Below are 11,445 nucleotides of genomic sequence, written 5' to 3'. Positions count from 1 at the left end.
TGCTGCTAGAACTCTATGTGGCATTGACCTGGTCTCTAATCTGAGCTGCTGTTAACCTGCGATTTCTGAGGCTGGTGATTCGGATAAACTTATCCTCAGAAGCAGAGGTGACTCTTGGTCTTCCTTTCCTGGGCGGTCCTCATGTGACCAGTTTCTTTGTAGCGCTTTATGGTTTTTGCAACTGCACTTGGAGACACTTTCAAAGTTTGCCCAATTTTTCGGACTGACTGACCTTCATTTCTTAAAGTAAAGATGGCCACTCGTTTTTCTTTACTTACAATTTGTATTATGGCAAGAAAAAAGCAGCTAACAGTCTATTCAGTAGGACTATCAGCTGTGTATCCACCTGACTTCTGCACAACACAACTGATGGTCCCAACCCCATTTATAAGGCAAGAAATCCCACTTATTAAACCTGACAGGGCACACCTGTGAAGTGAAAACCATTTCCGGTGACTACCTCTTGAAGCTCATCAAGAGAATGCCAAGAGTGTGCAAAGCAGTCATCAAAGCAAAAGGTGGCTACTTTGAAGAACCTAGAATATAAGACATATTTTCAGTTGTTTCACACTTTTTTGTTAAGTATATAATTCCACATGTGTTAATTCATAGTTTTGATGCCTTCAGTGTGAATGTACAATTTTCATAGTCATGAAAATACAGAAAAATCTTTAAATGAGAAGGTGTGTCCAAACTTTTGGTCTGTACTGTAGGTACATTATCAGTCACGTCCCTGCCTTTGATGCAGGCACCGGCGCTGAGCCCGCATCTTTCCCCGTACATGACAGCTGATCTGATCAGCTGTCATGTGCATCTAACAGCCGCGGGTGGATTTGCGATCCACTCACGGCTGTTAACAAGTTAAGTGCCGCTGTCAATCTGACAGCGGCATTTAACACAAGCCCCCATGGAAGCACGTCACAAGATATGCTCATCAGCGCCCCTGTCACATGATTACGGGGTGCCTATAGGTTGTCATAACAGCCGGGGTCTGCAGAAAACCCCAGTGCCTGTCATTGTGAATCTCCCATGAGACCGGTATTCATAGGAGTTAAGATTATTGAAGCCAGTAAAAAAAAATTTTTTTAAATATTAAAAAATAAAAAAAACACAAAAGTTCAAATCACCCCCCTTTCGCCCCATTCAAAATAAAAAATACACATATTTGGTATCGCTGCGTTCAGAATCACCCGATCTATCAATATATAAAATAAATTAATCCGATAGGTAAACGGCGTAACGAGAGAAGAAAATCTAAAAGTGAGAATTACGTTTTTTTGGCCGTTGCAACATTGCAATAAAATGCAATAACAGGTGATCAAAACATGGTACCTACCCCAAAATGGTATCAATAAAAATGTCAACTCGGAGTGCAAAAAATAAACAAACGCACAGTCCCAGATCCTGAAAAATGAAGACACTACAGGTTTTGGAAAGTGGCGACTTTTTTTCTTTTCTTACAAACATTGAATTTTTTTTTTCATCACTTCAGTAATAAAGAACCTATACATGTTTGGTATCTGCAAACTCGTAATGACCTGGAGAATCATATTGGCAGGTCAGATTAAGCACTTAGTGAACATGGTAAATAAAAAACACAAAAAAACAATTGTGGAATTGCGCAATTTTGCAGTTTCACAGCACTTGGAATTTTTTTCCCGGTTTCCAGTACACTATATGGTAAAATCAATGATGTAGTTCAAAAGTATAACACGTCTCGCAACAAACAAGCCCTTACACGGCCATATTGACGGGAAAATAAAAAAAGTTATGGCTCTGGGAAGAAGGGGAGCAAAAGACAAAATAGAAAAATGTAAAATCGCCCAGGGATGAAGGGGTTAAACAGCCAGCGCGCCTTATTACTAGAACCGATTATCTTTCCAAACTTTCTCCTGTTTGATTTTAATCATTGTTGCACTAAAAAGAAAGTTTAAAACTGCGCACGTTGTATGACCTGTAAAAAGTCAAGTGGCGTGGATGGTGTATGGAAGCAGTCTAATCTCCAGCTCTGCCCCTCCAATCTAGATTCACAAACTCCCAGTTACCTTTAGCTTCCTCCATTTGTGAGTTACCTTATAGGTCCTGAGCATACGGAGTGCCGCAAGGTGTTTTAGGATGAAACAAGAAAAAGAGTACACCTCACTTCACTGCATATGCTGACTAATACAAGGCAAGGACAAATATGGAGGAGCCTGAGTACAGGAAGTGGGTGGGTGGGGGGTGACTGGAGGGGCAGGGTTGGAAATCGAATTTCCTGACTCTTCAGCAAAGCGTCAACTCCCACTTGACTCTTAACCGGCCATTAATGGAGCATGTCAGGTAATTTAATAAGTCATGCTGTTTGTTTAGGGTGGTAGAACAGCCTGACAGGCTCCCCTTAAATGTTCTTACATTGTTGCCTCAAGGACTGCCAAAAGTTCTTGTGTTGTGGATATTAGTGGTGATAGCACAAAATAACACATTTATGTCTTTCATGTATCTTTGGCTTTTCAAAAAATCATTTTGATTGAATTTTCCTTTTACGTGACAACCAATTAGAGTTGGTGTGACTCGGACCAGGGTCCATCGGCCATGTCAGTTATCTGTGGCCACTGGACGGAAGCCAGGAGAACCTTCTCTTTGGTTCTTCTTTTGATTAGTCGGCCTGGCGTGGTCTTCATTGCCACATGACGCACATGTGACGTCACACCAGGCTGGCTGATCAAAAGAAGAGCCGCGGATGCTGTCAGGTAAGAGCGACCATAGACTACTGGCGTGTCCAATGAACCGTGGTCCTGCGAATTGACTAAACTCTACAACCAATACGTCAACACCTCCAACAAAATGGTGACACAACTGTACGAAAAAATGCCAATATATCTGTAAAGAAAACATGACCTCATTACCAAACTTTGACTGCAGCTCTAACCTCTCGTGTCATATAAGGTGGCCAAAGTGCATTTTTGGTGGAAATTCTGTTTAATGATATCCTAAAGGGAACCAACCGCTGAGGTGGTGATCATGGAAAGGACTACTGCTCAGCACCGTGATGGAGGCACTAGCTGCATAGCTTACACTGGATTAATACTGCATAAATCAATTCCAGTTGGACACAATGTAATCGTATATGTATGATTGCTACAAGAAATTATTTTTTATATTTTGTGCAGAATTAAACCGAAATGCATTATGGTTTTATGTAAGAAGTAGTCCATAGACAATTAAAGGGGTTTTCCACTCTTTTTGAAAAAGTACAGTGGTGAACCATGCAGATAAAAAAAGGAAGGAAGCTAGACTCGCCCTGGGAATCTGCTCCACCGATCTTTGTTGAGAGTACAAGCGATGATGTCAGGACCTTCGGTCACCTGACCCCTGCAGACACTGATTGGCTGCAGGGTTAGGAGACTGATGACCATAACATCATTGCTTGCAATCAGGCGGAGACTGTGGGGAGTGGCAGCACTGGATCGGATTCCTGGGGTGAGTATAACTTGTTTTCTTCTTTTAACTGCATAGTTCAATCTGTAAATGAAAAAAAATAAGGAAAGATCCTTTAATAAGTAAGTTTTCCTCTCTGTGACTCTGGAGCTGCTCCTATCGATGACGTAAAGCAGGTTTGGAGATACGGAACTTTAGAGATTTTGTCAGTAATTTGCTTGATTGTTATAGCATGGAAGTGCAGGAAAGCAAGTGACAAGATTGACTTAACGGGAATCTGTGAGCAGGATTTCAACCCCTTAAAACTATTAAAACTAGATGTGCATGTAACTCTTGCAAAGACAAGTCCAGCAATACCTTTACATGGAAGTCCACTCATCCCTTACTGAGAAATTAGCATTTGAATTGATATGCAAACACTAAAGGATTATGGTAGATCTGAAGCCTCTGTCACTCCAGCTCTATTCCCTGCCCAGCGTCGAATTCTTTCTGGCTGACAGCTCCTTTGCCTTAAGTCAAAAAGCATAGAAGCTGTCAGTCAAGCAGGAGAAGGCGGCACTGGGAGGGAAATAGAGCTGGAGGGACAGAGGCTTCAGATCTACCATAATCCTTCAGCCTCATTTGCATTACACTTCAAATGCGGATATCTCAGTGATGGAGGAACGGACTGGCCATGTAAAGATATTGCTGGACTTGTCTTTGAAAGAGCTACATATGCATATAGTTTTGGTGGGTTGAAATCGTGCTGACATATTCCCTGTAAGAAGTCAGATGCTTTTACAAAACAATTTTCATGTCACTGGAAGAGGAAATGGAGACGTTATTACAGAGCTTGAGCCGGAATGTACTGTACTCCTTTACCTTTGTTTTGATGCCCAACATTCTATGATTAATATATAATTAATGGATTTTTATCAGTCAGAAAATCCTCTGCATTGCCGTAGAATTAAAGACAAAATTACGAAAGTCACCACTAGGGGATGTGTATTTTTTGTATAAATTTAACTCCCCCTTGTGGTGACTGCAGGCAGGCAGAATTTTATAATTGTACTCTATGTGAAAGTTGGGACTTTGGAGTCGTGTAGCAGAGGCAAAAAGCTCTGAACAATAGAAAGAAATGTTAAAAAATTAATCAGCTGAATTATTGAACCTGAATACAACATATTGAGGACATTTAATGCTGCAGTTGTTTTCTTTTATTCTGAACTCAGTGTATCCTCTGCGATAGGCTACTGCCCCCGCATATAACACGTATTTATTTTCAGGGGATCATTTTTGTAAATTTCTGTACAGAATGGAATATATTAGAGACGCTGTTCTGGCTCCCATCTACCAGATTTGATGTATATAGGTGTATATGGCCTTTATGTGACCAACCGATATTTATTTTGTCTTTGCTCTTCTGTAATATGGACGATGTCAAACTGTAAATGAATGTTCAGTCTTTTTGGTGTATTATGTAATAAAAGTATTTTGTATTTTTGTATTGTATTTCTACTTGCTTTTTTATTAAAGTAAAGCAAATCAGAAATTATTTCCAGAATAATTTTGGTCTGTTTAACCCAACTGACCACCACACGGGTGGAGCAGTCTGCAAGAAGACTTCATGGGTATCAGAGTGGACCAGAACTGGTCAGGCTGCGTTCACACAGGTCCATATTAGACAATGCAGCTGACTTGAGGTTCGTTTGAAAAATAGCCCATGGAATCTAACATACAGGCTACCATTGGGTCCGTGTGCTGTCTGTTCTCCACACAGGCAGCACATAGACCAAAAATATGTTAGTCTAAATGTACCTTAAAGAGGTGTTCTCAAGTTCTTAAATTGCATTCATTAGTTAGACAGCAGGAAAATAAGCATGTTTGCAATTGACTTGCTATTTCTACCTACTGTCATTCTCCTGCAATGAAAGCTTTTGTCTTTTATAGTGTACAGCTGGTTTCCATTGGACCCGTCCTCTAGATCCTTGTCCTCTAGATCCTGCGAGTGTGCGCAGTAGTTTCAGTCCAGGAGAGAGGTTAACTCTTAACATACTAACCACCTTTCCCCAACCCATTGATTTCTATAAAGCAGTTATCTGCTCACCTCCTTCTCTTGAAACATCACCAGCCCACAGCTTTCGAAGCAGATCTAATCACGGCTCTCTGCTCTGGGACCTGTATGCTTGTTCCAATGGCTTGTTATCTCCGTGTACACAGCGATAGCAGTGTAGATTTAATGGGCATTTACACTGCAAGATAATCGATTATCTTGCAGTGTAAACAAGCTGCCACTCATCTGATAAAGAAACAAAAACGCTAGTTCATTGAATGAAATGATCATTTAACCGCTCCCGACCGCACACTGTAGATAAACGTCCGCGCTTGCTGGGCTCTGTGCCGCGCTGACGTTTGTCTACAGCCAGCGGTCTTGCAGCGCTCAGGACCCCCAGGGTCCTGACAGCTCTGCAATACCTGAGCAGAGCGACCGCTCTGACAGGTCACATCATCTGTACCTGATTGGATCAGATCCCCATGATGTTAACCCGTTCCTGTCTTCTCGATGCCACCACCCATAGCGATCACGGCACTTAGTGAGAGGGGGTTGTCCACTCACCTATCCAGCGTCCATATGATATCTGGTGTTTTCATGGCAGCCAGAAGTCACATGATCACCTCCGGGTCTGCCATGTAGTGGCCTGTTAGGCTCAGCCAATAGCTGAGTCTAACAGGTGATCTGACAGTTTATAACTGATAGGTGTCATGCAATGCAATATACAGTCATGGCCAAAAGTATTGAGAATGAGACAAATAGTAATTTTTCCAAAGTTTACTGCTTCATTTTTTGTAATGGCAATTTGCATATATTCCTGAGAAAGACAAAGAGTGATCAGCTTAACAGCAATTACTGTACTTGCAAAGTCAATATTTGCCCAGAAAATGAACTTTAACCCCCAAAACACATTTCAACATCATTGCAGTCCTGCCTTAAAAGGAGCAGCTAACATCGTTTTAGTGATTGATCCATTAACACAGGTGTGGGTGTTGATGAGGACAGGGCTGGCGATCAGTCATGATTAAGTAAGAATGACATCACTGGACACTTTAAAAGGAGGCTGATTCTTGGTATCATTGTTTCTCGTCAGTTAACCATGGTTATCTCTAAAGAAACACGTGCAGCCATCATTGCACTGCACAAAAATGGCCTAACAGGGAAGAGTATCGCAGCTACAAAGATTGCACCTCAGTCAACAATCTATCGCATCATCAAGAACTTCAAGGAGAGAGCTTCCATTGTTGTCAAAAAGGCTCCAGGGCGCCCAAGAAAGACCAGCAAGCGCCAGGACCGTATCTTAAAACTGTTTCAGCTGCGGGATCGGACTACCAGCAGTGCCGAGCTTGCTCAGGAATGGCAGCAGGCTGGTGTGAGTGCTTCTGCACGCACTGTGAGGCAGAGACTCTTTGAGCAAGGGCTGGTTTCAAGGAGGGCAGCAAAGAAGCCACTTCTCACCAGAAAAAACATCAGGGACCGACTGATATTCTGCAAAAGGTACAGGGAGTGGACTGCTGAGGACTGGGGCAAAGTCATTTTCTCTGATGAATCCCCTTTTCGATTGTTTGGGACATCTGGAAAACAGCTTATTCGGAGAAGAAGAGGTGAGCGCTACCACCAGTCTTGTCTCATGCCAACTGTAAAGCATCCTGAAACCATTCAAGTGTGGAGTTGCTTCTCAGCCAAGGGAATCGGCTCACTCACAGTCTTGCCTAAAAACACAGCCATGAATAAAGAATGGTACCAGAATGTCCTCCAAGAGCAACTTCTCCCAACCGTCCAAGAGCAGTTTGGCGCCCAACAATGCCTTTTCCAGCATGATGGAGCACCTTGCCATAAAGCAAAGGTGATAACAAAATGGCTCATGGAGCAAAACATAGAGATTTTGGGTCCATGGCCTGGAAACTGCCCAGATCTTAATCCCATTGAGAACTTGTGGTCAATCATCAAGAGACGGGTGGACAAACAAAAACCAACAAATTCTGGCAAAATGCAAGCATTGATTATGCAAGATTGGACTGCTATCAGTCAGGATTTGGTCCAAAAGTTGATTGAGAGCATGCCAGGGAGAATTACAGAGGTCTTGAAGAAGAAGGGGCAACACTGCAAATATTGACTTGCTGCATTAACTCATTCCAACTGTCAATATAACCTATTGGTACTCATAATATGATTGCAATTATATTTCTGTATGTGATATAAACATCAGACAAACACTAATAAAAACCAGAGGCCAGCAGATCATGTGAAAATATAATTTTGGTGTCATTCTCAAAACTTTTGGCCATGACTGTATGTGTATTTGCATTGCATGAGACCAGTGATCAGAAAAATAAAAATTGAAGTCCCATACAGGGACAAAGTAAAAAAAAGTTAAAAAATGTTTTAAAAAGTATAAAAAATAAATAAATCACAAAATAAAAAAAAGAAAATATGAAACCAATAAATACGTATATTTATATAAAAAAAAAAAAAAAAAGTAAACAAATTTGGTATTGCCGCGTCCGGAAAAACCCAATCTATAAAACTGGTAGACAAGTTAATTCTTGTGTGCACACCGTAAAAATTTTTTTTAAAACTGAGCAAAAATCATCATACCACCGAACAAAAAGTGAAATAAAACGCGATAAAAAAATCAAATGGAAATAAAAATGGTATCGCTGAAAACTTCATTCTGTCCCACAAAAAAAAAGCCGCCATACAGCTCAGTCAGTGGGAAAATAAAAAAAGTTATAGCTCTCAGAACAAAGCGATGCAAAAACAATTATTTTTTCTATAAAATAGTTTTTATTGTATAAAAGCGCCAAAATATAAAAAAATGATATAAATGTATTATCGCTGTAATCGTACTGACCCAAAGAATAAAGCTGCCTTATCAATTTTACCACATGTGGAAGGACATAAAAAAAACAAATAATGAATTTCTGGGTTTTGTTCATTCTGCCTCCCAAAAATCTGAATAGAAAGCGATCAAAAAGTGTAATGTGCCCGAAAATGGTACCAATAAAAACGTCAACTCGTCCCACAAAAAACAAGCCCTCACATGACTCTTATTTATTAGCTTATTTATAGCTCTCAAAATATGGCGATGCAAAAACTTGCTTTTGTAAAAAATAAAAAAGCGTTTTTTAGTGTGTGACAGCAGCCAAACATAAAAACTTGCTATATCTTTTATCGCTGTAATTGCACCGACCCGAAGAATAACGGCGTCTAATCACTTATACCGCATGAGGAATGGCGTAAAAAAATAAAACTGATTCTTCACCTGCTGCTGATTTGTTCATTCTGCCTCCCAAAGATCGCAGTAAGGCTCTGCTCACATTTATCCTGCGCTCTGCGCTGAGCACTTACACCGGGGTTTCCATGTAAAGCTCTGATATACGTGATTCAGACGGAAACCCCGGCGGAAGATTTCCCATAATGAGACAGATGGATACACTGTGGACACCGTCAGTCCTATGATCCGTCTTTTTAGGCGTGAATAAAAGCGCAGTCCACCACAGTTTTGTGCGCTTCTGAAAAGAAGGACAACTCTGAACAAAGGCCAGACAGAGTCCAGAGTAACTCTGCTGCCTTGTTAAAATAAATGGATCCCTTGGGGGTTTCATCGGAATCACGTCACTCAGAGATTTAGATGGCAATCCCGATGCAAGTGCTCAGCGTAGAGTGCAGAATAAATGTAATCCAAAATTTATGAAAAATGTTCCTAACAAAAGCTTCAACTCAATCCACAAAAAAAAACACTCAGGTACGTTATCTGTTAACGGAAATATAGAGGCTGCCACGTTACTCGTAGTTCAAAGGCTCTGGAAAAGTGAAATGGCTTCTCACCCACCAAAAGAAATGCAAGGCCCATCAAAGTGACTTCAAATGTGATGTGATCCCTAAAAAAAATTGGTTTTGTAAATTTTGTTGGAAAAATGAGAAATCGCTGGTCAACTTTTAACTTCTTAACAAAAAAATTATGCTTCAAAAATTGTGCTGATATAAAGTAGACATGTGGGAAATGTTAACTATTTTGAGTGACATAATTTTCTGGTTTAAGGGTTAAAAGTTTGAAAATTGCTAAAATTTTGCCAAATTTCCAGCAAGTTATATCAAACAAATGTTACCACTATCATGAAGTACAATGTCACGAAAAAAACAATCTCATAATCAGAGGGATCCGTTGAAACGTTCCAGAGTTATTACCTCATAAAGTGACAGTGGTCAGAATTATAAAAATTGGCCTGGTCAGGAAGGTGAAAACAGGCATTGGTGCGAAACGGTTAAGGAGCACAAAAGATCATCGTTCTTGGTGGTCCATTGTCCTATATAAACAGGACTTGCACTGCTGAGGACAATGAGAGCCCTACTATAGATCGCTCAGTGCGCATCGTTTGCTTTGGCCTGTGTAAACAGGCAACCAAATGACCGCTGATCAGAAAATTTTACCGATTGAAGGCTGTTTTGTGCCGCTAGTCAGTCCATCTAAACCAGTGTTTCCCAAACTCCAGTCCTCACAGCCCGCACAGGTCGTTTTCAGGATTTCTTTAGTTTTGCACAGGTGATGGAAGTATCATCAGGAATTCTCTCTCCTGTGCAACACTATGGAAATCCTGAAAACGTGACCTGTGGGGGCCGTGAGGACCGGAGTTTGGGAAACACTTGTCTAACCAGACCCTTAGAACAATCCATTGGTACCTGCTTGTGTTACAACAGAGGTTGTGCGGAGTTTTATAGTTCTACTAATACTATCTACTGAGGAAGAAACCAGATCGATTTTGAAACTCCTTGCTTTTAATAAATATTTTTCTACACCTTCTCATCCTTGTCTTCATAATGACAACACCTACAACATTTATTTTTTTGCCTCGCAAATGTTCTTTTCGTCATCTGACCGCTGCTGCTAGTTATGGGCTGCAGCGGTTCTGTGACTTCCAAATCGAGCAGACACCACTTCCAGGGATGGAAGTAATTTATTTTACTGTTGGACAACCCCTTTAAACCTGCTGAAGGTTTAGTTACACTTTAAAGCATTGATGCTTGTGGGAAAACAAGGCTATAGCTCCTCTTGCCCGATTCCACAGAAGAGTGTAATTTTCTGAGATCGCTAATCCTGGTTATGATGGATATCGGAGCAGCGCACTTTGCTGCGTTTGGGACTAAAACTGCAAACTGTTCAGCGTTCCAATCTGGAATCCACTAAAAGGTCCTATAATGGGCACCTGAGCTGGGTCATGGAGCAATTGAAGGTGCCTGGTCTGATGAATCACATGGGTGTGGGCATCACTTACCTGGTGACACTGGTGGCACTATGATGCGCTATATGGAGAAGACAAGCTGGCAGGGGCAGTGTGGTGTCCTGATCTCAATGCCTCATGAGCACATATTATTTATTATTACAGCACCAATGACTCCATGGCGCTGTTCAGTCAGTTAGCTCAGGAGACCCAGCGGTCGGACAGGGTATTCCGATCCAAGCACGGATACGTGAAACTGGTCTTATGAGGACACTGACAATGAGTAAAAGTCGACGCTTCAGATTGTGGGGTGAGATTTCTGGGACCAGTCTCAAAAATAAATGCAGTGCTTGTTTCTGTGCCCAGTGCTGCTGTAGTCCCGGTACAGGGTGTGGTTCGGAGCATCATTATACAAGACAACCATATCAACAGTTCCTGCAATCTCAGGAGTAGTGGTGGTCCCGTACCCAAATTTCCCATGAGCTGAATGTCCTAGCTCTATGCCAGGCCTGCACAACATGCAGGGACGCCAATAGTTTCTTGTGGTCATGGTTTCAACAAGTACTATACCCCGCACACTAAACCAAGCAGAGCTTTATGGGTGAAGGCCAAGGAAGAAACCATTGCTGAAGAAAGGACATAACAAAGAATGACCGATCTTTGCCAAAGAGTACCTTGACAAACCACAATCCTTCTGGGAAAATGTTCTGTGGACAGATGAAACACAAATAGAGCTTTTTGACAATGCAAACCAACAGTGTTTCACATGGCGCA

At 41.4% G+C, this 11,445-nt stretch overlaps 1 long non-coding RNA gene across 2 annotated transcripts in view; it reads right to left on the bottom strand.

Moving 5' to 3' along the window:
* LOC141194814 (uncharacterized) overlaps nucleotides 1-11,445 on the bottom strand; it is a 54,944-nt gene that overhangs the window by 40,597 nt on the left and 2,902 nt on the right. The window contains exon 2 of one of the 2 annotated variants that reach the window (XR_012267437.1): nucleotides 10,726-11,378. The exons of the other annotated variant lie outside the window; for it this stretch is intronic. This is a non-coding gene — a long non-coding RNA (uncharacterized lncRNA). The remainder of the gene's footprint in view (nucleotides 1-10,725; nucleotides 11,379-11,445) is intronic. 2 annotated transcript variants of the gene reach the window in all.

Source organism: Phyllobates terribilis, unplaced genomic scaffold (assembly GCF_046119375.1).
Source record: "Phyllobates terribilis strain yellow unplaced genomic scaffold, ASM4611937v1 Scaffold_2__4_contigs__length_985480577, whole genome shotgun sequence".
In the NCBI taxonomy this organism is placed as follows: Eukaryota; Metazoa; Chordata; class Amphibia; order Anura; family Dendrobatidae; genus Phyllobates; species Phyllobates terribilis.
This window is presented reverse-complemented; position numbering and strand designations above follow the sequence as displayed.